The 23,615-nt window shown below is 41.0% G+C and overlaps 1 pseudogene; it reads right to left on the bottom strand.

The window, feature by feature from the left end:
* LOC147977312 (uncharacterized) overlaps positions 1 to 19,545 on the bottom strand; it is a 41,474-nt pseudogene extending 21,929 nt beyond the window's left edge.
* Positions 19,546 to 23,615: the final 4,070 nt, after the last annotated feature.

A 23,615-nucleotide genomic window follows, 5' to 3' on the forward strand; every position in this document is an offset into this window, starting at 1 on the left:
GTACAGAACGTACGGCACCTCCGCGTTCAGCACACGTTCAGCTCAGTGATGTCCGTGCCTTGTTGACCCAGCAAGACGGTGAGGTAGTGGATGAGTTCTGGTAGCATGATGGCGTGGTCACGGTGATGGTGAATTTATCTCCGCAGGGCTTCGCCTAAGCAGTACGAAAATATGACCGCGGGTGTAAACCGTGGAGGGGGGCGCCGCACATGGCTAAGCAATTGTCTGTTTTGTGCTAGGCGCCCCCACCCCCCCTCCCACATATATATAGGTGGGTGATACGTCTCCAACATATCTATAATTTTTGATTGTTCCATGCTGTTTTATAATCAATCTTGGATGTTTTATAATAATTTTATAGTCATTTTATATTATTTTTTGGTACTAACCTATTGACATAGTGCTAAGTGTCAGTTGGTGTTTTTTCCATGTTTTTTTACATCGCAGGAAATCAATATCAGACGATGTCCAAATGCCACGAAACTCCATAATGATTTTTTATGGGCCAGAAGGAAGGCAATGGGCCTTGTTTGCACCTGGGGGCGTCACAAGGAGGGGACAACCCACCAAGGCACGCCAGGAGGCCCAGGCGGGCCCTAGTGGGTTGTGCCCACATCGGGTGCCCCCCGGACCGCCTCTTTGCTCTATAAATACACCAAAAATACCAGAACCCTAGGGGAGTCGACGAAATATTCATCCAGCCGCCGCAGAGTCCAGAACCACCAGATCCAATCTAAACACCATCTCGGATGGGGTTCACCGCCTCCATTGGTGCCTCTGTGATGATGCATGGGTAGTTCTTTGTAGACCTTCGGGTCCGTAGTTAGTAGCTAGATGGCTTTTTATCTCTTGCTGAATTCTCAATACAATGGTCTCTCGGAGATCCATATGATGTAACTCTTTTTGCGGTGTGTTTGTTGGGATCTGATGAACTTTGAGCTTATGATCAGTCATATCTTTTTATATCCATGGAAGTTATTTGAGTTTCTTTGATCTCTTATATGCATGATCTCTTATAACCTCATATTTCTTCTTCAATATTTGGGTTTTGTTTGCCTAGCTTGATCTATTTATCTTGCAATGGGAAGAGGTGCCCGGTAGTGAGTTCGATCATATGGTGCTTGATCCCAGTGACAGAAAGGGAAACAACACGTATGTATTGTTGCTACTAAGGATAAAAAGATGGGATCTATATCTATGCAATAGATAAACGGATCTTGTCTATTGCATTACTCCATTTTTCTATGAACTTAATACACTAGATGCATGCTGGATAGCGAACGATGCGTGGAGTAATAGTAGTAGATGTAGGCAGGAGTCGGTCTACTAATCTTGGACGTGATGCCTATGTAATGATCATTGCCTGGATATCATCATAATTATTTGAGGTTCTATCAATTGCCCAACAGTAATTTGTTTACCCACCATTTGCTATCTTTCTCTAGAGAAGCCACTAGTGAAATCTACGGGCCCCGGGTATTCTTCCTTATATATTTGCTTGCAATCTACTTTTCCTTTGCATTTTTATTTAGATCTATTAAACAAAAAATATAAAAATACTTTGATGCACTTTATTTTATTTGCGATCTATTATTTCAATCTATTACAGATTTCTGGCATCGTTACCCGAAAGGGATTGACACCCCTTTAACACGTCGGGTTGCGAGGTGTTGTTATTTGTGTGTGGGTGTTGTTTATGTTGTTTTGCTTGGTTCTCCTACTGGTTCGATAACCTTGGTTTCTTCACTGAGGGAAATACCTATCGTCGTTGTGCTGCATCATCCCTTCCTCTTTGGGGAAATACCAACGTAGTCCTAGTAGACAGGAGCTTTTCTGGCGCTATAGTCAGAGAGCGATCAAAAGGAATTTCTGGCGCCGTTGCCGGGGAGGATCTTCAACATAACTAGGTTCTTAATCACAAATCTCATCTCCTCGCAATTTACATTATTTTCCATTTGCCTCTCGTTTTCCTCTCCCCCACTTCACAAAAATTTGCCGTTTTCTTCGCCTCTCTTTTTTCCATTAGTCGTTTTCTTGTCGGATCTTCTTTTTAGTGCAATATTGTTGTGTAGTCATCATGACTCAAGAGAACACCAAGTTATGTGATTTCTCAAACACCAACAACAATGATTTTATTGGCACTCCGCTTGCTCCTCCCGCCACTAGTGCGGAGACTTGTGATATAAATACAGCTTTGCTGAATCTTGTGATGAAAGACAAAATTTCCGGTACTCCTAATGAGGATGCCGCGTCCCATCTTAATACCTTCATGGAATTATGCGATATGCAAAAGAAAAAGATGTGGACAATGATGTGTTCAAGATGAAATTATTTCCGTTTTCTTTGCGTGATTCTGCAAAAATTTGGTTCTCTTCTTTGCCTCATAATAGTATCGATTCTTGGAATAAGTGTAAAGATGCTTTTATCACTAAGTATTTTCCTCCCGCAAAAATTATTTCCCTTAGAACACAGATCATGAATTTCAAGAACATGAGCATGTTTCACAATCTTGGAAAATGATGCTAAGGAATTGCCCAACTCATGGGTTAAATCTTTGGATGATCATACAAAACTTTTATGCGGGGTTGAATTTTGTTTCTCGTAATCTTTTAGATTCTGCCGCGGGTGGAACTTTTATGGAAATTACTTTGGGTGAAGCCACCAAATTGCTTGATAATATCATGGCAAATTATTCACAATGGCATACCAAAAGGGCTCCTACTAGTAAAAAAGTTAATTTGGTTGAAGAAATTTCTTCTTTGAGTGCTAAAGTTGATGCTCTTATGAAATTGGTTGCTAGTAAAAGTGCTGCTGTTGATTTTAATGATATGCCTTTGTCTACTTTGATTGAGCAAAATAGTGATGCCATTGATGTGAATTATATTTCTCGCAATAATTTCAACAACAATGCTTATAGAGGAAATTTTAATCATAGGCCTTTTCCTAGTAATTCCTCTAATAATTATGGTAATTCCTATGGAAATCAATCTTATAATAATAATAATAGGAATGCCTCTGATCTTGAGAATAATATTAAAGTATTTATCAACACGCAAAAAGTTTTCAACACTTCCATAGAAGAAAAGTTGAATAAGATTGTGATTTGTCTAGAAGTGTTGATAGAATTGCTCATGATGTGGAAAATCTCAAGTTGAAAATTTTTGTGCCTAAAGTTGATGAATCAATTAAAGCTCTTTATGTTTCTATGGATGAAAGTAAGAAAGGAACTTCTATGCTTGGAGCTAAAAGTGAATTTATAGAGAAAGCTTTTTCTAGTGATTATTCTTGCAAAAGTGATGAAGATCTTAAAATGATTGGTGTTTGTTCTATTGATTCCTTGTTTAGTATAGATAAGATTGATGAAAAAGGGACTGGAGAAGGGTCAACTTTAGGTAGAAGGCGTCCCAATAATTCGGAGGGTGAAAATCTTGTTGAGAAAAGTGATAAAAGTGGGTTTGGAGAGGTCAAAACTTTCGTTAGAGATGCACCCACTCTTTTGGATTACAAAGACTTTAATTATGATATTTGCTCTTTGATTTATTGTATTTCTTTTTTGCAATCCATGCTAAATTCACCCAATGCTTATGAACAAAATAAAGCTTTTACTAAACATATTGTTGATGCTATGATGAAAGCTTTGGAAGAAAATTTGGAATTAGAAGTTTCAATTCCTAGAAAAATGCATGATGAGTGGGAACCTACTATCAAAGTCAAGATTAAAATTTATGAGTGTTTTGTTTTGTGTGACTTGAGTGCTAGTGTTTCTACAATTCCGAAATCTTTATGTGATGTGCTTGGTCTTACTAATCTTGAAGAATGCTCTTTGAATTTGCACTTGGCGGATTCTACTATTAAAAAGCCTATGGGAAGAATTAATGATGTTCTTATTCTTGCAAATAGGAATTATGTGCCCATAGATTTTATTGTTCTTGATATTGATTGCAATTCGTCTTGTCCAATTATTCTTGGTAGACCGTTTTTATGCACTATCGATGATGTGATTGATATGAAAGAAGGCAATATTAAGTTCCAATTTCCTTTGAGGAAAGGTATGGAACACTTTCCTAGAACAAAAATCAGGCCACCTTATGAATCAATCATGAGGGCATCTTATGGATCTCGAACCAAAGATGACAAAACATAGATCCTTGCCTTATGCCTAGCTAAGGGCGTAAAACTATAGCACTTGTTGGGAGGCAACCCAATGAATAAAATTTTATTTTTGTATTTTGCTTTATGTTCTTGTGTGTTTAATTACACAATTATGCTACTGATATGATTTTTTGTGTTTTAATTAGTGTTTGTGCAAAGTAGAACCAATAGGGTGATAGTTGTTTGATCTTGCTGAAAAAGACAGAAACTTTGTGCTCACGAAAACAATTGTTAAAACTTACTAGAACGAGATAAAATGTCGATTCTTTTTGCAAAAGATTAATATACAAATTACCCAGGATTTCATAGTTTTTCCGAATTTTTGGACTTCCAGAAGTACTCGAACAAATCAGATTGCTACAGACTGTTCTGTTTTGACACATTTCTGTTTTCTTTGTGTTGTGTGCTTATTTTGATGGCTCTATGGTTTTCCTTAATGATTTTTTGCCATAAAAAGTTGGAATACGGTAGATATAATACAAAAAAAATAAGAATTGGTTTGATACAGCACTTATAGTAGTGATTTATTTTTCTTACACTAACGGATCTCACGAAGGTTTTATTGAGTTTTGTGTGATTGAAGTTTTCAAGTTTTGGGTTATCTTACGATGGATGAAAGAAGGATAGAAGAGCCTAAGCTTGGGGATGCCCCGGCATCCCAAGCTATTATTCAAGAATGAGCAACCAACTAAGCTTGGTGATGCCCCCGAGTGCCATCCCCTCTTTCTTCTAACAACTATCGGTATTTTACTCGAGGCTATATTTTTATTCGTCACATGATATGTGTTTTGCTTGGAGCGTATTATATGATATGTTTCTTTTCTTGTTTCATTTTGTGTTTTAAGTCATCAATCCTTTCTGGACACACCTATTTGAGAGAGCCAAAATTATATCATGACTTGTTAGATTTGCTCTCTATGCTTCACTTAAATCTTTTATGAGCCAGGACTTGCTCTAGTGCTTCACTTATATCTTTTTGACCATGGTGTGCTTAGTATTTTTGAAGAAATGCTCTCTTGCTTCACTTAGATTTATTTGAGAGTTAGTAAAATTTTGAAGAAATTCTCTCTTGATTCACTTAAATTATTTTGAGAGAAAGAAAATTTGTTATGCTCATGATCTTCACTTATATTTGTTTGAGCTTATGAAAAGCAACACATGAAAATTAGTCCTAAAGTGATAGATATCCAAGAAGGATAAAGAAAAAAATGTCATGAATATCATTGGACAAAATAAACTTGATGATGTGATGATGTGATATGTGAGTTATGTTGATGAGTAATTGTGTTCTAGTAAGAATATTGGTGTTAAGGTTTGTGATTCCCTATGCATGCACAAAAGTCAATAATCATGCAATGATATTATATCCTACTTGTGGTGCATTATTTGGTGTTAATTATGCGTAATGCTTGCTTATGAGATTATTCATTTCTTGGTTGGTCGCTTCTCAATCTTTTTGCTAGCCTTCATTTTGCACTAAGTATGACCTCTACTTGTGCATCCAAAATCCCTTAAACTAGTTTTGCCACACGAGTCCGCTATATCTACCTATATGAGGTATTCTTTTGCCATTCTAAGCAAATTTGCATGTGCCATCTCTAATTTTCAAAATGAACTTCTCTTTTTTGTGTTTGTTTCGCTCGTGGAACGGTAACGGGTGGCTAATATTTTCCATGCTGGATGTGCTATTCTCACGATGACTGTTTATTCACTTGTCATTGCACGAGAGTAAGGCAAAGGTTTTAGGGACGCCCGGTCCCGAAATGCAAAATTGAATTTACTTTATGTTGTCAAATAATAAATTCCTTGGAAAGTGTTGGTATGGAGGGCACCTGTGGATACGGTTAGCCATGGAAACTGAAAGAATGGTGGATAAAGGAATAAACTTTATTTTCTGTTTGGGAACCGCCTATGGCATATCTAACATGGAAAGTGTTGGGAACTCTAAGTCGTTTTCGTTGGTGGGATGGATACACCTCCCAAAATGTTTTTTATCTCTATTTTTTTTGCTTTGAGCTCTGGCACCTCTACAAATCCCTACTTCCCTCTGCGAAGGGCCTTTCATTTACTTTATGCAATTTTTATTTTGAATTTGAGTCTCCATCTTCTCTTACAAAAGCACGAACTAAGAGGCAATATGATCGTACCTAAGTATTGGGTGTAGCTAATATTCGAGTGTGTTTCATGAATGGATCAATGTTTGAGCATGATGGACTAGGGATAACTTATTTTATCATTGATATTTTGAAAGACATGGTTGCTTGTTGATATGCTTGAGTATCTAAATTATTATGTCAAAACTAGACTATTGCTTTGAATCACATAAAAGTCCAAATGTCCATGCTATAAAGAAAAGAATATGATATGACATGATAAACAGCACTCCACATCAAAAATTCTGTTTTTATCACTTACCTACTCGAGGACGAGTAGGAGTTAAGCTTGGGGATGTTGATACGTCTCCAATGTATCTATAATTTTTTATTGTTCCATGCTGTTTTATTATCAATCTTGGATGTTTTATAATCATTTTATAGTCATTTTATATCATTTTTGGTACTAACCTATTGACATAGTGCCAAGTGTCAGTTGCTGTTTTTCCCATGTTTTTTACATCACAGGAAATCAATATCAGACGGAGTCCAAATGCCACGAAACTCCACGATGATTTTTTATGGGCCAGAAGGAAGGCAATGGGCCCTGGTTGCACCAGCTGGGAGTCCTGAGGAGGGGACAGCCCACCAGGGTGCCCCAGGAGGCCCAGGCACGCCCTGGTGGGTTGTGCCAACCTTGGGTGCCCCCGGGCCGCCTCTTTGCTCTATAAATTCCCCAAAAATACCAGAACCCTAGGGGAGTCGATGAAATATTCATCCAGCCGCTGCAGAGTCCAGAACCACCAGATCCAATCTAGACACCATCTCGGATGGGGTTCACCACCTCCATTGGTGCCTCTCGATGATGCGTGAGTAGTTCTTTGTAGACCTTCGGGTCCGTATTTAGTAGCTAGATGGCTTTCTCTCTCTCGCCAAATTCTCAATACAATGGTCTCTTGGAGATCCATATGATGTAACTCTTTTTGCGGTGTGTTTGTTGGGATCTGATGAACTTTGAGTTTATGATCAGTCATATCTTTTTATATCCATGAAAGTTATTTGAGTTTTTTTGATCTCTTATATGCATGATCTCTTATAGCCTCGTATTTCTTCTCCGATATTTCGGTTTTGTTTGGCCACTTGATCTATTTATCTTGCAATGGGAAGAGGTGCCCGGTAGTGGGTTCGATCTTACGATGCTTGATCCCAATGACAGAACGGGAAACAACACGTATGTATCAGTGCTATTAAGGATAAATAGATGAGATCTATATCTACGCAATAGATAAACGGATCTTCTCTACATCATGCCATCGTTCTTATTGCATTACTCCATTTTTCCATGAACTTAATACACTAGATGCATGCTGGATAGTGGTTGATGTGTGGAGTAATAGTAGTAGATGTAGGCAGGAGTCAGTCTACTAATCTTGGACGTGATGCCTATGTAATGATCATTGCCTGGATATCATCACAATTATTTGAGATTCTATCAATTGCCAACAGTAATTTGTTTACCCACCGTTTGCTATCTTTCTCAAGAGAAGCCAATGGCGAAATCTATGGCCCCCGGGTCTTCTTCCTCATATATTTTCTTGCGATCTACTTTTCCTTTGCATCTTTATTCTGATCTATTAAACCAAAAATAGAAAAATACTTTGCTGCACTTTATTTTATTTGCGATCTATTATTTCAATCTATTACAAATTTCTGGCATCGTTACCCGAAAGGGATTGACAGCCCCTTTAACACGTCAGGTTGCAAGGTGTTGTTATTTGTGTGCAGGTGTTGTTTATGTTGTGTTGCTTGGTTATCCTACTGGTTCGATAACCTTGGTTTCTTCACTGAGGGAAATACCTACTGCCGTTGTGCTGCATCATCCCTTCCTCTTTGGGGAAATACCAACGTAGTCCTAGCAGACAAGAGCTTTTCTGGTGCTATAGTCAGAGAGCGATCAGTGGGAGGGAGGGAGGACCAGCCAAGGGGGGCGCCCAAGTAGGGGGAATCCTACTTGGGGTCTCTCCCAAGCCCCCCCCTCCCTATGTGGAGCGTGGGGAAAGGTAGGGAGGGGTGGCGCCCCCCCCCCCACCTTTCCTTTCTCCCATGAGAGGGAAAGGCAGGAGGAGCTAGCCCTCCCCCTTTTCCTTTCCTAGGGCTGGCCAACGAAGGGAAGGGGCACACCAGCCCCCTTGTGGGCTAGTCTGTCCTCTCCTTTGGTCCATAAGGCCCATAACTTGCTGGGGCGTGCCTGGAACCCCTTCCGGTGACCCGACTACTTTCCGTGCATCCCGAAACACATCTGGTGCCCAAATACCATCGTCCTATATATGAATATTTATCTATCGACCATTTCGAGACTCCTCGTCCTGTCCGTGATCTCATACGGGACTCCGACCAACAATCGGTCACCAAAACATATAACTCATATATCACTATATCGTCAACGAACGTTAAGCGTGCGGACCCTATGGGTTCGAGAACTATGTGGACATGATCGAGACACCTCTCTGGTCAATAACCAATAGCGTAACCTCGATGCCCATATTGGCTCCTACATATTCTATGAAGATATTTATCGGTTGAACCATTATGTCAACATACGTAATTCCCTTTGTCCATCTGTATGTTACTTTTCCGAGATTCGATCGTCGGTATCTCTATACCTAGTTCAATCTCGTTACCAGAAAGTCTCTTTACTCGTTCCGTAATACATCACCTCGTGACTAACTCCTTAGTCATTTTCTTGCAAGCTTATGATGTGTATTACCGAGACAGCCAAGAGATACCTCTTCGATACTCGGAGTGACAAATCCTAATCTCGATCTATGCCAACTCAAGAAATACCTTCAAAGATACCTATAGAGCATCTTTATGATCACCCAGTTACGTTGTGACGTTTGATAGCACACAAGGTATTCCTCCGGTATCCGGGAGTTGCATAATCTCATAGTCGAAGGAATATGTATTTGACATGAAGAAAGCAATAGCAATAAACTGAACGATCATTATGCTAAGCTAATGGATGGGTCTTGTCCATCACATCATTCTCCTAATTATGTGATCCCATTATCAAATGACAACACATGTCTATGGTTAGGAAACCTTAACCATCTTTGATCAATGAGTTAGTCTGGTAGAGGTTTACTAGGGACATGGTATTTGTTTATGTATTCACGCATTTATGTAGGTTTCTGATCAATACAATTCTAGCATGAATAATAAAGTTTTATCATGAATAAAGAAATATAAAATAACAACTCTATTATTGCATCTAGGACATATTTCCTTCGAATTCCTCTAATTAATCCTTTGCTTTCAGCATTGTGTAGCATGGCTGACAACCCTTCCGCACAAAGTAGAAACAGATATGGGGAAAATGAATCCCCTTGACGAAGCCCCCATTGGGATGTGATTGTTTCGGTTAAATCCCATTTCACTTTAATCTTGTATTTGACAGTGGAAATGCACTTCATTATCAAATTCATCCACCCTTCATCGAAACCCAGTCTATGCATGATCTCCCTTAAGAAGGTCCACTCAACATGATCGTATGCCTTGCTCATGTCTAGTTTTATTATTGCATAACCCACTGAGCGATTTCTTTACCTCTGCAAGAATTGTGGTAGTTTATATGCCGGCAGAGTATTATCAGAAATGAGGCGACCAGGCATGAAGGTACACTTGTTAGGCGAGATTATATCAGGAAGAACTATTTTGAGCCTATTCGTTATTACCTTAGAGACCTGCTTGTATACCACACTACATAGGCTTATTGGTCTCATATCATTAATCTTCATTGGATTGTTATTTTCGGGATTAGCACAATAAGTGTATCATTCCAGCCCTCTGGCATGTTTCCTCCCCTTAGAATATGAAGCACTTCCTTGACCACTTGTTCTCCGACAATTTGCCAAAACTTTTTGAAAAAAATAGCAGGCATTCCATCAAGACCCGGAGCCTTAAGCTCACCCATACAATTTAGTGCTGCTTTAACCTCTTCTGCACTGTACTCGGCACACAAAATGTTGTTCATGCTCTTAGTCACCCTCACTTGTACAACATGCATAGTTTGCTCGATGTTGCTCCCTGTCACCGTGGTGGAGAAAATGTTCGAAAAGTAGTTTGCAATATGTTACTTCAGTGCATCTTCCCCTTCTGGCAGCTTCCATCATCCCTTTGTAATTTTTTAATTGTGTTTCTCATTTTCCTTTCAGAGGCAAAGGCATGGAAAAACGACGTATTTCTGTCCCCAGACTGTACCCACTTTACGTGGGCTCGTTGTCACTAGTGAGTATCCTACTGGTGTTCAAGGTGGTCCAGTTTCTCTCAAAAGGTGGTTTCTCAATAAAAGCATAAGGAACAACCGGATCAACATTGTAAAGTATAGTTTCTTCTTTAATTGGTACCGGTTCTTTAATTTCTTCTTTAATAGGTGGGTGATATTTAAAACACTTCTCTTTAGGGAGTTCAACATGAGTAGAAAACGATTCACAAAAGGATGCTACTATTTCAGAGTCAAGTCCATATTTAGTGCTAAACTTTTGAAAAGCATCGGTATCCATAAAAGATTTAACACAATCATACTTAAGTTTAATACCTAACTCTTTACCTTCATCGGGTTCCCAATCTTCAGAGTTGCGTTTAATTCTTTCCAAAAGATCCCACCGGAATTCAATAGTCTTCTTCATAAAAGAACCAGCACAAGAAGTATCAAGCATGGTTTGATCATTACGAGAAAGCCAAGCATAAAAATTTCGGATAATAATTTCTCTTGAGAGCTCATGATTGGGGCATGAATATAACATTGACTTAAGCCTCCCCCAAGCTAGAGCGATACTTTCTCCTTCACGAGGCCAAAAATTATATATATAATTCCGATCATGATGAACTAGATGCATAGGATAAAAAATTTGGTGGAACTCCAATTTCAACCGATTCCAATTCCAAGATCCAATATCATCGCATAGCCTATACCATGCCAATGCTTTTCCCTTCAAAGATAAAGGGAAAACCATCTTCGTAACTTCATCTTCGGGTAAACTTGCAAGCCTGAACAATCCACAAATTTGTTCTACATATATCAAGTGCATATCGGGATGTTCGGTTCCATCTCCTGCATAAGGATTAGCTAGCAGTTGTTCTATCATACCCGAAGGAATTTCATATTCAATATTTTCAGTAGGTGCAGTAGGTTGAGGGGTAGTTAATTGTAGTTCTGGACGAGGTGAAGATACCCTGAACAAACCCCTCAAAGGATTGTTTTCCATAGTAACAAGTGACAATAAATTTCAGCACACTATATAAATGTTTCCTTACCAAATTCCACTTACCAAAGGCGCTTCACTCCCCGGCAATGGCGCCAGAAAATGGCCTTGATGACCACAAGTATAGGGGATCAATTGTAGCTCTTTTTGATAAGTAAGAGTGTCGAACCCAACAAGGAGCAGAAGGAAATGACAAGTGGTTTTCAGCAAGGTAATGTCTGCAAGTGCTGAAATTGTAAGTAGCGGAGCAGTTTGATAGCAAGATAATTCGTAACGAGCAAGTAACGATAGTAGTTAAAAAAGTGCAGCAAGGTAGCCCAATCCTTTTGAGGCAAAGTATAGGCCAAAACGGTCTCTTATGATAAGCAAAGCGTTCTTGAGGGTACACGGGAATTTCATCTAGTCACTTCCATCATGTTGTTTCGATTTGTGTTCGCTACTTTGATAATTTGATATGTCGGTGGACCGGTGCTTAGGTGTTGTTCTTACTTGAACAAACCTCCTAGTTATGATTAACCCTCCCGCAAGCATCCGCAAGTATGAGGTAAGTATTAAAAATAAATTCTAACCATAGCATTAAACTTTTGGATCCAATCGGTCCCTTACGGAATAGCGCATAAACTGGGGTTTAAGCTTCTGTCACTCTCGCAACCCATCATCTAATTGCTGCTCCACAATGCATTCCCTTAGGCCCAAATATGGTGAAGTGTCATGTAGTCGACGTTCACACACCACTAAAGGAATCACAACATACATACTATCAAAATATCAAACACATATCAAGTTCACATGATTACTTGCGACATGATTTCTCCCGTGACCTCAAGAACAAAAGTAACTACTCACAAATGATAAACATGCTCATGATTAGAGGAGTATTAAATAGCATATTGAATCTGAACATATAATCTGCCACCAAATAAACCATATAGTAGTCAACTACAATATGTAATCAACACTACTAGTCACCCACAAGCACCAATCTATAGTTCCAGTAACAAGATTGAACACAAGAGATAAACTAGGGTTTGAGATGAGATGGTGGTGTTGAAGATGTTGATGGAGATTGCCCTCCCCAAGATGGGAGAGTTGTTGGTGATGATGATGACGATGATTTTCCCCTCTGGGAAGGAAGTTCCCCCGGCAGAATCGCTCCGCCGGAGGGCAAAAGTGCTCCTGCACAAGTTCCGCCTCGAGGCGGCGGCGCTTCGTCCCAAAAGTCCTCTCCTTATTTTTTTCTAGGTCAAAATGACGTATATACCAGAAGATGGGCACCGGAGGTGGGCCTGGGTGAGCACAACCCACCAGGGCGCGCCCAGGTGGGTTGTGCCCACTTGGTGGGCCCCCTCTGGTAGTTATTTGCTCCAATATTCCTCAAATATTCCATAAAAAATCTCCATGAAGTTTCAGCTTATTTGGAGTTGTGCAGAATAGGTAGCCTGATGTAGCTTTTTCAGGTCCAGATTTCCAGCTGCGGAAATTCTCCCTCATTGTGTATACCTTGCATATTATGAGAGAAAAGGCATTAGAATTACTCCAAAAAGCATTATTATGGATAAAAAACATTATAAATAACAGTAAGAAAACATTATGCAAAATGGACGTATCAACATACTTATCTCCAACATAGCCTAAATCCTTAAGGCCACAATCAGCAAGAGCCATTCAGAATCCCTCCATTTCAGCATCGTGAAGAGCTCGGGAATCGTTTTCATCATCCCTTGAATATTATAGTTCATCATGAAGTTCTAGTAGCTTGGTGATAGTGACTAGAGGAATCTATCAATCATTATCTTATCTGAAAGATTAACTCCCACATGATTCAAGTGATTGTAGTACTCAGACATTCTGAGCACATGCTCACTGGCTAAGCTATTCTCCTCCATTTTGTAGGCAAAGTACTTGTCAGAGGTCTCATACCTCTCGACACGGGCATGAATCTAAAATACCAATTTTCAGCTCTTGGAACATCTCATATGCTCCATGGCATTCAAAACGTTTTTGAAGTCCCGGTTCTAAGCCGTAAAGCATGGCGCACTAAACTATCAAGTAGTCATCATATCGAGCTTGCCAAACGTTCATAACGTGTGCATCTGCTCCTGCAACAGGTCTGTCACCTAGCGTTGCATCAAGGACATAATTCTTCTGTGCAGCAATGAGGATAATCCTCTGATCAAGGACCCAATCCGCATCATTGCTACTATCATCTTTCAACTTATTTTTCTCTAGGAACATATCAAAAATAGGGGAGCTATATCACGAGCTATTGATCTACAACATAGATATGCAAAATCTATGAAGACTAAGTTCATGATAAATTTAAGTTCAATTAATCAAATTACTAATGAACTCCCACTTAAATAAACATCCCTCAAGTTATTTAAGTGATACATGATCCAAATCAACTAACCCATGTCCGATCATCACGTGAGATGGGGTAGTCATCAATGGTGAACATCTCTATGTTGATCATATCTACTATATGACTCATGTTCGACCTTTCGGTCTCTAGTGTTCTGAGACCGTGTCTGTAGATGCTAGGCTCGCCAAGTTTAACCCAAGTGTTCTGCATGTGCAAAAATGTTTTACACCCGTTGTATGTGAACGTAGAGTCTATCACACCCGATCATCACGTGGTGCTTTGAAACGACGAACTTTGCCAATGGTGCATACTTGGGGAGAACATTTTTAGCTTGAAATTTAGTGAAGGGATCATCTTATAATGCTACCGTCGTACTAAGAAAAATAAGATGCATAAAGGATAAACATCACACGCAATCATAAAATATGTGACATGATATGGCCATCATCATCTTGTGCTTTTGATCTCCATCTCCAAAGCATTGTCATGATCTCCTTTGTCACTGGCTTGACACCTTGATCTCTATCATAGCGTCGTCGCGTCGAGGTCGTCACACCAACTATTGCTTCTACAACTATCGCTAACGCATAGTGATAAAGTAAAGCAATTGCATGGTGTTTGCACTTCATACAATAAAGAGACAACCCTAAGGCTCCTACCGATTGTCGATATTACAAAACATGATCATCTCATACATCAACATATATCACATCATATCTTGAACATATCACATCACAACATGCCCTGCAAAAACAAGTTAGACGTCCTCTACTTTGTTGTTGCAAGTTTTACGTGGCTGCTACGGGCTTCTAGCAAAAACCGTTCTTACCTACGGCAAAAATCACAACGGTGATTTATCAAGTTTGCTATTTTAACCTTATTCAAGGACCACCATAGTCAAATTTGATTCAACTAAAGTAGGAGAAACAGAGACCTGCCAGCCATCTTTATGCAAAACTAGTTGCATGTCTGTCAGTGGAACCGGTCTCATGTGCGTGGACATGTATGGTTGGTCCGGTCCGCTTCATCCCACAATACCACGGAATCAAAATAAGACATTGGTGGTAAGAAGTATGACTATCACCGCCCACAACTCTTTTTTTTCTACTCGTGCATATCATCTAAGCATGGACGTGGCTCGGATGCCATTGTTGGGGAACGTTGCATGGAAAACAAAAAAATTCTACGCACATGCAATGATCTATCCATGGAGATGCATAGCAACGAGGGGGAGAGTGTGTCTACTTACCCTCGTAGACCGTAAGCAGAAGCGTTTGACAACGTGGTTGATGTAGTCGAACTTTCTTCACGATCCAACCGATCGAGTACCGAACATATGGCACCTCCACGTTTAGCACACGTTCAGCTCAATGATGTCCGCGCCTTCTTGATCCAGCAAGACGGCGAGGTAGTGGATGAGTTCCAGCGGCACGACGGCGTGGTGACGGTGATGGTGAAGTTATCTCCGCAGGGCTTTGCCTAAGCACTACCAAAATATGACCTGGGGTGTAAACGGTGGAGGGGGCGCCACACACGGCTAAGCAATTGTCTGTCCTGTGCAAAAACCACAACGGTGATTCATCAAGTTTGTTGTTTTAACCTTCTTCAAGGACTGGCCGTAGTCAAATTCGATTCAACCAAAGTAGGAGAAATAGACACCCGCCAGCCACCTTTATGCAAAACTAGTTGCATGTCTGTCAGTGGAACCGGTCTCATGTGCGTGGACATGTAAGGTTGGTCCGGGCCACTTCATCCCACAATACCGCCAAATCAAAATAAGATGTTGGTGGTAAGCAATATGACTATCACTGCTCACAACTCTTTGTGTTCTACTCGTGGATATCATCTACGCATAGACCTGGCTCGGATGCCACTGTTGGGGAATGTTGCATGGAAAACAAAAAATTTCTAGACACACGCAATGATCTATCCATGGAGATGCAAAGAAAAGAGGGGGAGAGTGTGTCTACGTACCCTCGTAGACCGTAAGCGGAAGCGTTTGACAACGCGGTTGATGTAGTCGAACTTTCTTCATGATACAACCGTTCGAGTACCGAACATACGGCACCTCCGCGTTCAGCACATGTTCAGCTCAGTGATATCTGCGCCTTCTTGATCCAGCAAGACAGCGAGGTAGTGGATGATTTCCGGCAGCACGATGGCGTGGTGACAGTGATGGTAAAATTATATCCGCAGGGCTTCGCCTAAGCACTACAAAAATATGACCGAGGGTGTAAACGGTGGAGGGGGGCGCTGCACACGGCTAAGCAATTTTCTGTTCTGTGCTAGCCCCCCCCCACTCCCACATATATATAGGTGGGAGGGAGGGAGGAGCAGGAAAGGGGGGCGCCCAAGTAGGGGGGAATCCTACTTGGGGTCTCTCCCAAGCCCCACCCCCCCTTTCCTTATTTGGAGCGTGGAGAAAGGCAGGGAAGGGTGCCCCCCCCTTCCTTTCTCCCATGAGAGGGAAAGGCAGGAGGGGCTGGCCCTCCCCCTTTTCCTTCCCTAGGGCTGGCCAACCAAGGGAAGGGGCACACCAGCCCCCTTGTGGGCTGTTCTGTCCCCTCCTTTTGCCCATAAGGCCCATAACTTGCTCGGGGGTGCCCGAAACCCCTTCCGGTGACCCGACTACTTCCCAGTGCGTCCCGAAACACTTCCGGTGCCCAAATACCATCGTCCTATATATCAATATTTATCTACCGGCCATTTCGGGACTCCTCATCATGTCCGTGATCTCATCCGGGACTCTGAACAACATTTGGTCACCAAAACATATAACTCATATAACACTATATCGTCAGCGAACGTTAAGAGTGCGGACCCTACGGGTTCGAGAACTATGTAGACATGACCGAGACACCTCTCCAGTCAATAACCAATAGCAGAACCTGGATGCCCATATTGGATCCTACATATTCTATGAAGATATTTAAAGGTCGAACCGTTATGACAATATACGTAATTCCCTTTGTCCATCTGTATGTTACTTCTCCGAGATTCGATCGTCGGTATCTCTATACCTAGTTTAATCTCGTTACCGGCAAGTCTCTTTACTCGTTCTGTAATACATCACCTCGTGACTAACTCCTTAGTCATTTGCTTGCAAGCTTATGATGTGTATTACCGAGACGGCCCAAAGATACCTCTTCGATACTCGGAGTGATAAATCCTAATCTCGATCTATGCCAACTCAACAAATACCTTCGAAGATACCGGTAGAGCATATTTATGATAACCTAGTTGTGTTGTGATGTTTGATAGCACACAAGGTATTCCTCCGGTATCCGGGAGTTGCATAATCTCATAGTTGAAGGAATATGTATTTGACATGAAGAAAGCAATAGCAATAAACTGAACGGTCATTATGCTAAGCTAACAGATGGGTCTTGTCCATCACATCATTCTCCTAATGATGTGATCCCATTATCAAATGACAACACATGTCTATGGTTAGGAAACCTTAACCATCTTTGATCAACGAGCTAGTCTAGTAGAGGTTTAGTAGGGACATGGTATTTGTTTATGTATTCACACATGTATTTAGGTTTCCGATCAATACAGTTCCAGCATGAATAATAAACTTTTATCATGAATAGGGAAATATAAAATAACAACTTTATTATTGCATCTAGGGTATATTTCCTTCAAATTCCTCTAATTAATCCTCTCCTTTCAGTATTGTGCATCATGGCTGACAACCCTTCCGCACAAAGTAGAAATAGATATGGGGAAAATGAATCCCCTTGACGAAGCCCCCTTTGGGGTGTGATTGTTTCGGTTACCCCATTCACTTTAATCTTGTATTTGACGGTGGAAATGCACTTCATTATCAAATTCATCCACCCTTCATCGAAACCCAGTCTATGCATCATCTCCCTTAAGAAGGTCCACTCGACACGATCGTATGCCTTGCTCATGTCTAGTTTTATTGCTGCATAACCCACTGAGCCATTTCTTTCCCTCTGCAAGAAGTGTGTTAGTTCATATGCCAGAAGAGTATTATCATAAATGAGGTGACCAGGCACGAAGGCCCTCTGGTTAGGCAAGATTATATCAGGAAGAACTATTTTGAGCCTATTCGTTATTACCTTAGAGAGGAGCTTGTATACCACATTACATAGGCTTATTGGTCTCATATCATTAATCTTCATTGGATTGTTATTTTTCAGGATTAGCACAATAAGTGTATCATTCCATCCCTTTGGCATGTTTCCTCCCCTCGGAATATGAAGCACTTCCTTGACCACTTGTTCTCCGACAATTTTCCAAAACTTTTTGAAAAAATAGCAGGCATTCCATCGGGACCCGGGGCCTTAAGATCACCCATACAATTTAGTGCTGCTTTAACCTCTTCTTCAGTGTACTCGGCACACAAAACATTGTTCATGCTCTCAGTCACCCTCAGTTGTACAACATGCATAACTTCCTCGTTGTTGCTCCCTGTCACCGTGGTGGAGAAAATGTTCGAAAAGTAGTTTGCAATATGTTCCTTTAGTGCATCTTCCCCTTCTGGCAGCTTCCATCATCCCTCTATAATTTTTTAATTGTGTTTCTCATTTTCCTTTCAGAGGCAAAGGCATGGAAAAACAACGTACTTTTGTCCCCAGATTGTAGCCACTTTACGTGGGCTCGTTGTCACTAGTGAGTATCCTACTGGTGTTCAAGGTGGTCCAGTTTCTCTCGAAGAAATTGTTTTGTTGAAACTTGGTCTTGGCTGATGTCGCCCCTTCTCACTTCTTCCAAGTCTTCCTTTAAAAAAAATTATTCTTTTCTGAAGATCTCCCAACACATTGACATCCCAGTTTTTCAAGTCACCCGCAACCTTGCTCAGCATACCTTGAGTAGTAGTGTCCCCTCTCAGCCTTGTTGTGGCCCAGGCATTCTTTACAATGGCCTCACAATATTCCTCTTGTAGCCATCTTGCCTCGAATCTGAAATTATGTGCTCTTTTCTTGAACCTTTGTGCCCCAATGGATCCGTCTATGTGGATAATCACGGGGCTATGATCTGAATGGCGCGGGTCGCCATTCACCACTTTAAAGTGTGGGAACCTTGTACACCAACTTCTCGAACCTACCACTCTGTCTAGCCTCTCCTTTATGTAGGCTAGCCTCCCAACTCTGATTGCGCTAGGTGTACTTATCTCCTACATAGCCTAAATCCTTAAGGCCACAATCAGCAAGAGCCATTCGGAATCCCTCCATTTGACTTTGTGCTCTAGCTGGCCCTTCCTTCTTCTCATGGTTAAACAATATTTCATTGAAATCTCCTGCACATAACCATGGAAGGTTCAATTGTTGCTTAACAATGCGCATGAGCCTCCAAGTTACTTTCCTTCTATCAGTAGATGGTTCCCCATAAATACATGTGAAGCGCCATTTGAAACCATCTTTTTCTATCACTTCTACATCAATATGATATCTCTAGTAGTTATGCAACTCCAACCTTATTTCTTTCTTCCAAAACAAAGCTAGTCCTCCACTTTTCCCTTCAAGGTCTCTTACCACCATATTGCTCATTCCCAGCATCCACTTGAATTTCCCATTATCCTCTCATCCATTTTGGTTTCAGACAAGAAAAGGATGTCGGGGTCCTCCTGCTTTTGGAGGACCAGAAGCCCCCAGACGGTCGGGCCATTCCCTAGTCCCTGGCAGTTCCAAGCTATTATTTTCATTTTGATTCATCGGGTTGTCCTTGCAGCCCAGGGTTCTCTCCATCTGTTTGTATGTTTCCTTCATTTCCCTCTTGCGTTGCTACCTCGCCATCAACTTCCATTCTAGCTCTCTTCAGTATCTCTACTTCCAAGTCTACATTCATCACATCAGCATTTCTCTTCTTCAGAATAGTCTCAAAGGGCTCTTTTTGTAGCTTCTCCTTCGTTCTTTCACGTCGCTTGAAGGTGTCAAGCTTCAGGATTTTACCTGACCTGATTCCCCTATTTCTTTCCTCATTATGTTCTATTGTGGAACGTAGTAATTTCAAAAAAAATCCTACGCACACACAGGATCATGGTGATGCATAGCAACGAGAGGGGAGAGTGTGTCCACGTACCCTCGTAGACCGAAAGCAGAAGCGTTAGCACAACGCGGTTGATGTAGTCGTATGTCTTCACGATCGACCGATCCAAGTACCGAACGTACGGCACCTTCGAGTTCAGCACACGTTCAGCTCGATGACGTCCCTCGAACTCCGATCTAGCCGAGCTTTGAGGGAGACTTCCGTTAGCACGACAGCGTGGTGACGGAGATGATGATGCTACCGACGCAGGGCTTCGCCTAAGCACCGCTATGATATTATCGAGGTGGAATATGGTGGAGGGGGGCACCGCACACGGCTAAGAGATCAAGAGATCAATTGTTTGTCTATTGGGTTCCCCCTCGCCACGTATATAAAAGATGGAGGGAGGAGGAGGCCGTCCCTCATAGGGCGCACCCAAAGTGTGGAATCCTACTAGGACTCCCTAGTCCTAGTAGGATTCCACCTCCCACATGGAATAGGAAAAAGGGAAGGGGGAAGGAGAAGGAAGGAAGGGGTGCCCCTTTCCCTAGTCCAATTCGTACCAGTCCATGGGGAGGGGGCGCGGCCACCCTTGAGGCCTTTATCTCCTTTCCCGTATGGCCCATTAAGGCCCAATATGAATTCCCGTAACTCTCTGGTACTCCAAAAAATACCCGAATCACTCGGAACCTTTCTGATGTCCGAATATAGCCTTCCATTATATCGATCTTTACGCCTCGACCATTTAGAGACTCCTCGTCATGTCCCTGATCTCATCTGGGACTCCGAACAAACTTCGATCATCAAATCACATAACTCATAATACAAATCATCACAGAACGTTAAGCGTGCAGACCCTACGGGTTCAAGAACTATGTAGACATGACCGAGACTCATCTCCAGTCAATAACCAATAGCGGAACCTGGATGCTCATATTGGTTCCTACATATTCTATGAAGATCTTTATCGGTCAAACCGCATAACAACATATGTTGTTCCCTTTGTCATCAGTATGTTACTTTCCCGAGATTCGATCGTCGGTATCTCAATACCTAGTTCAATCTCGTTATCGACAAATCTCTTTACTCGTTCTGTAATGCATCATCCCGCAACTAACTCATTAGTCACAATGCTTGCAAGGCTTATAGTGATGTGCATTACCGAGAGGGCCTAGAGATACCTCTCCGATACACGGAGTGACAAATCCTAATCTTGATCTATGCCAACTCAACAAACACCATCGGAGACACTTGTAGAGCATCTTTATAATCACTCAGTTACGTTGTGACATTTGATAGCACACAAGGTGTTCCTCCGGTATTCAGGAGTTGCATAATCTCATAGTCTGAGGAACATGTATAAGTCATGAAGAAAGCAGTAGCAATGAGACTGTAACGATCATAATGCTAAGCTAACGTATGGGTCTTGTCCATAACATCATTCTCCTAATGATGTGATCCCATTCATCAAATGACAACACATGTCTATGGTTAGGAAACATAACCATCTTTGATAAACGAACCAGTCAAGTAGAGGCATACTAGGGACACTTTGTTTTGTCTATGTATTCACACATGTACTAAGTTTCCGGTTAATACAATTCTAGCATGAATAATAAACATTTATCATGAAATAAGGAAATAAATAATAACTTTATTATTGCCTCTAGGGCATATTTCCTTCAGTCTCCCTCTTGCACTAGAGTCAATAATCTAGTTCACATCACCATGTGATTTAACACCAATAGTTCACATTGCCATGTGACCAACACTCAAAGGGTTTACTAGAGTCAGTAATCTTAGTTCACATCGCCATGTGATTAACACCCAAAGAGTACTAAGGTGTGATCATGTTTTGCTTGTGAGAAAAGTTTAGTCAACGGGTCTGCCAAATTGAGATCCGTATGTATTTTGAAAATTTCTATGTCTACAATGCTCTGCATGAAGCTACTTCAGCTAATTGCTCCCACTTTCAATATGTATCCGGATTGTGACTTAGAGTCATCCAGACCGGTGTCAAATCTTGCATCGACGTAACTCTTTATGACGAACTCTTTATCACCTCCATAACCGAGAAATATTTCCTTAGTCCTCTAAGAATAATTTTGATCGATGTCCAGTAATCTACTCCTAGATCAAAAATTGTACTCCCTTGCCAAACTCAGGGCAGGGTATACAATAGGTTTGGTACACAACATGGCATACTTTATAGAACATATGGCTGAGGCATAGGGAATGACTTTCATTCTCTCTCTATCTTCTGCTGTGGTCGGGCTTTGAGTCTTCCTCAACTTCACACCTTGCAACATAGACAAGAACTCTTTCTTTGTCTGTTCCATTTTGAACCACTTCAAAAACTTGTCAAGGTATGTACTCATTGAAAAAAAACTTATCAAGTGTCTTGATCTATCTCTATAGATCTTGATGCTCAATATGTAAGAAGCTTCACCGAGGTATTTCTTTGAAAAACTCCTTTCAACCACTCCTTTATGCTTTCCAGAAAATTCTACATCATTTCCGATCAAGAATATGTCATTCACATATACTTATCTGAAAGGCTGTAGTGCTCCCACTCACTTTCTTGTAAATATAGGCTTCACCGAAAGTCTGTATAAAACTAGATGCTTTGATCAACTTATCAAAGCGTGTATTCCAACTCTGAGATGCTTGCACCAGTCCATAGATGGATCACTGGAGCTTGCATATTTTGTTAGCACCTTTAGGATTGATAAAACCTTCTGGTTGCATCATATACAACTCTTCTTTAATAAATCCATTAAGGAATGCACTTTTTCTTAACCATTTGCCAGATTTCATAAAATGCGTCAATTTCTAACATGATTCGGACAAACTTAAGCATAGATATGAGTGAGAAACTCTCGTCGTAGTCAACACCTTGAACTTGTCGAAAACCTTTTGCGACAATTCTAGCTTTGTAGATTGTAACACTACTATCAGCGTCCGTCTTCCTCTTGAAGATCCATTTAATCTCAATGGCTCGCCGATCATCGGGCAAGTCAATCAAAGTCCATACTTTGTTCTCATGCATGGATCTCATCTCAGATTTCATGGCCTCAAGCCATTTTGCGGAATCTGGGCTCATCATCGCTTCCTTATAGTTCGTAGGTTCATCATGGTCAAGTAACATGACCTCCAGAAAAGGATTACCAAACCACTTTGGTGCGGACCTTACTCTGGCTGACCTACGAGGTTCGGTAGTAACTATATCTGAAGTTTCATGATCATCATCATTAACTTCCTCACTAATTGGTGTAGGCATCACTAGAACTAATTTCTGTGATGAACTTCTTTCCGATTTGGGAGTAGGTACAATTACCTCATCAAGTTCTACTTTCCTCCCACTCACTTCTTTCGAGAGAAACTCCTTCTCTAGAAAGGATCCATTCTTAGCAATAAAGATCTTGCCTTCGGATCTGTGATAGAGGGTGTACCCAACATTTTGGGTATCCTATGAAGACACACTTCTCCGATTTGGGTTCAAGCTTATCATGTTGAAACTTTTTCACATAAGCATCGCAACCCCAAACTTTAAGAAACGACAGCTTAGGTTTCTTACTAAACCACAGTTCATACGGTGTCGTCTCAACGGATTTAGATGGTGCCCTTTTTAACGTGAATGCAGCTGTCTCTAATGCATAACCCCATGATAGTGGTAAATCGGTAAGAAACATCATAGATTGCACTATATCCAATAAAGTACGGTTATGATGTTCAGACACACCATTA

Source organism: Triticum urartu, chromosome 4A (assembly GCF_056163025.1).
Source record: "Triticum urartu cultivar PI428250 chromosome 4A, HENAU_Tu73, whole genome shotgun sequence".
Taxonomy (NCBI): domain Eukaryota; kingdom Viridiplantae; phylum Streptophyta; class Magnoliopsida; order Poales; family Poaceae; genus Triticum; species Triticum urartu.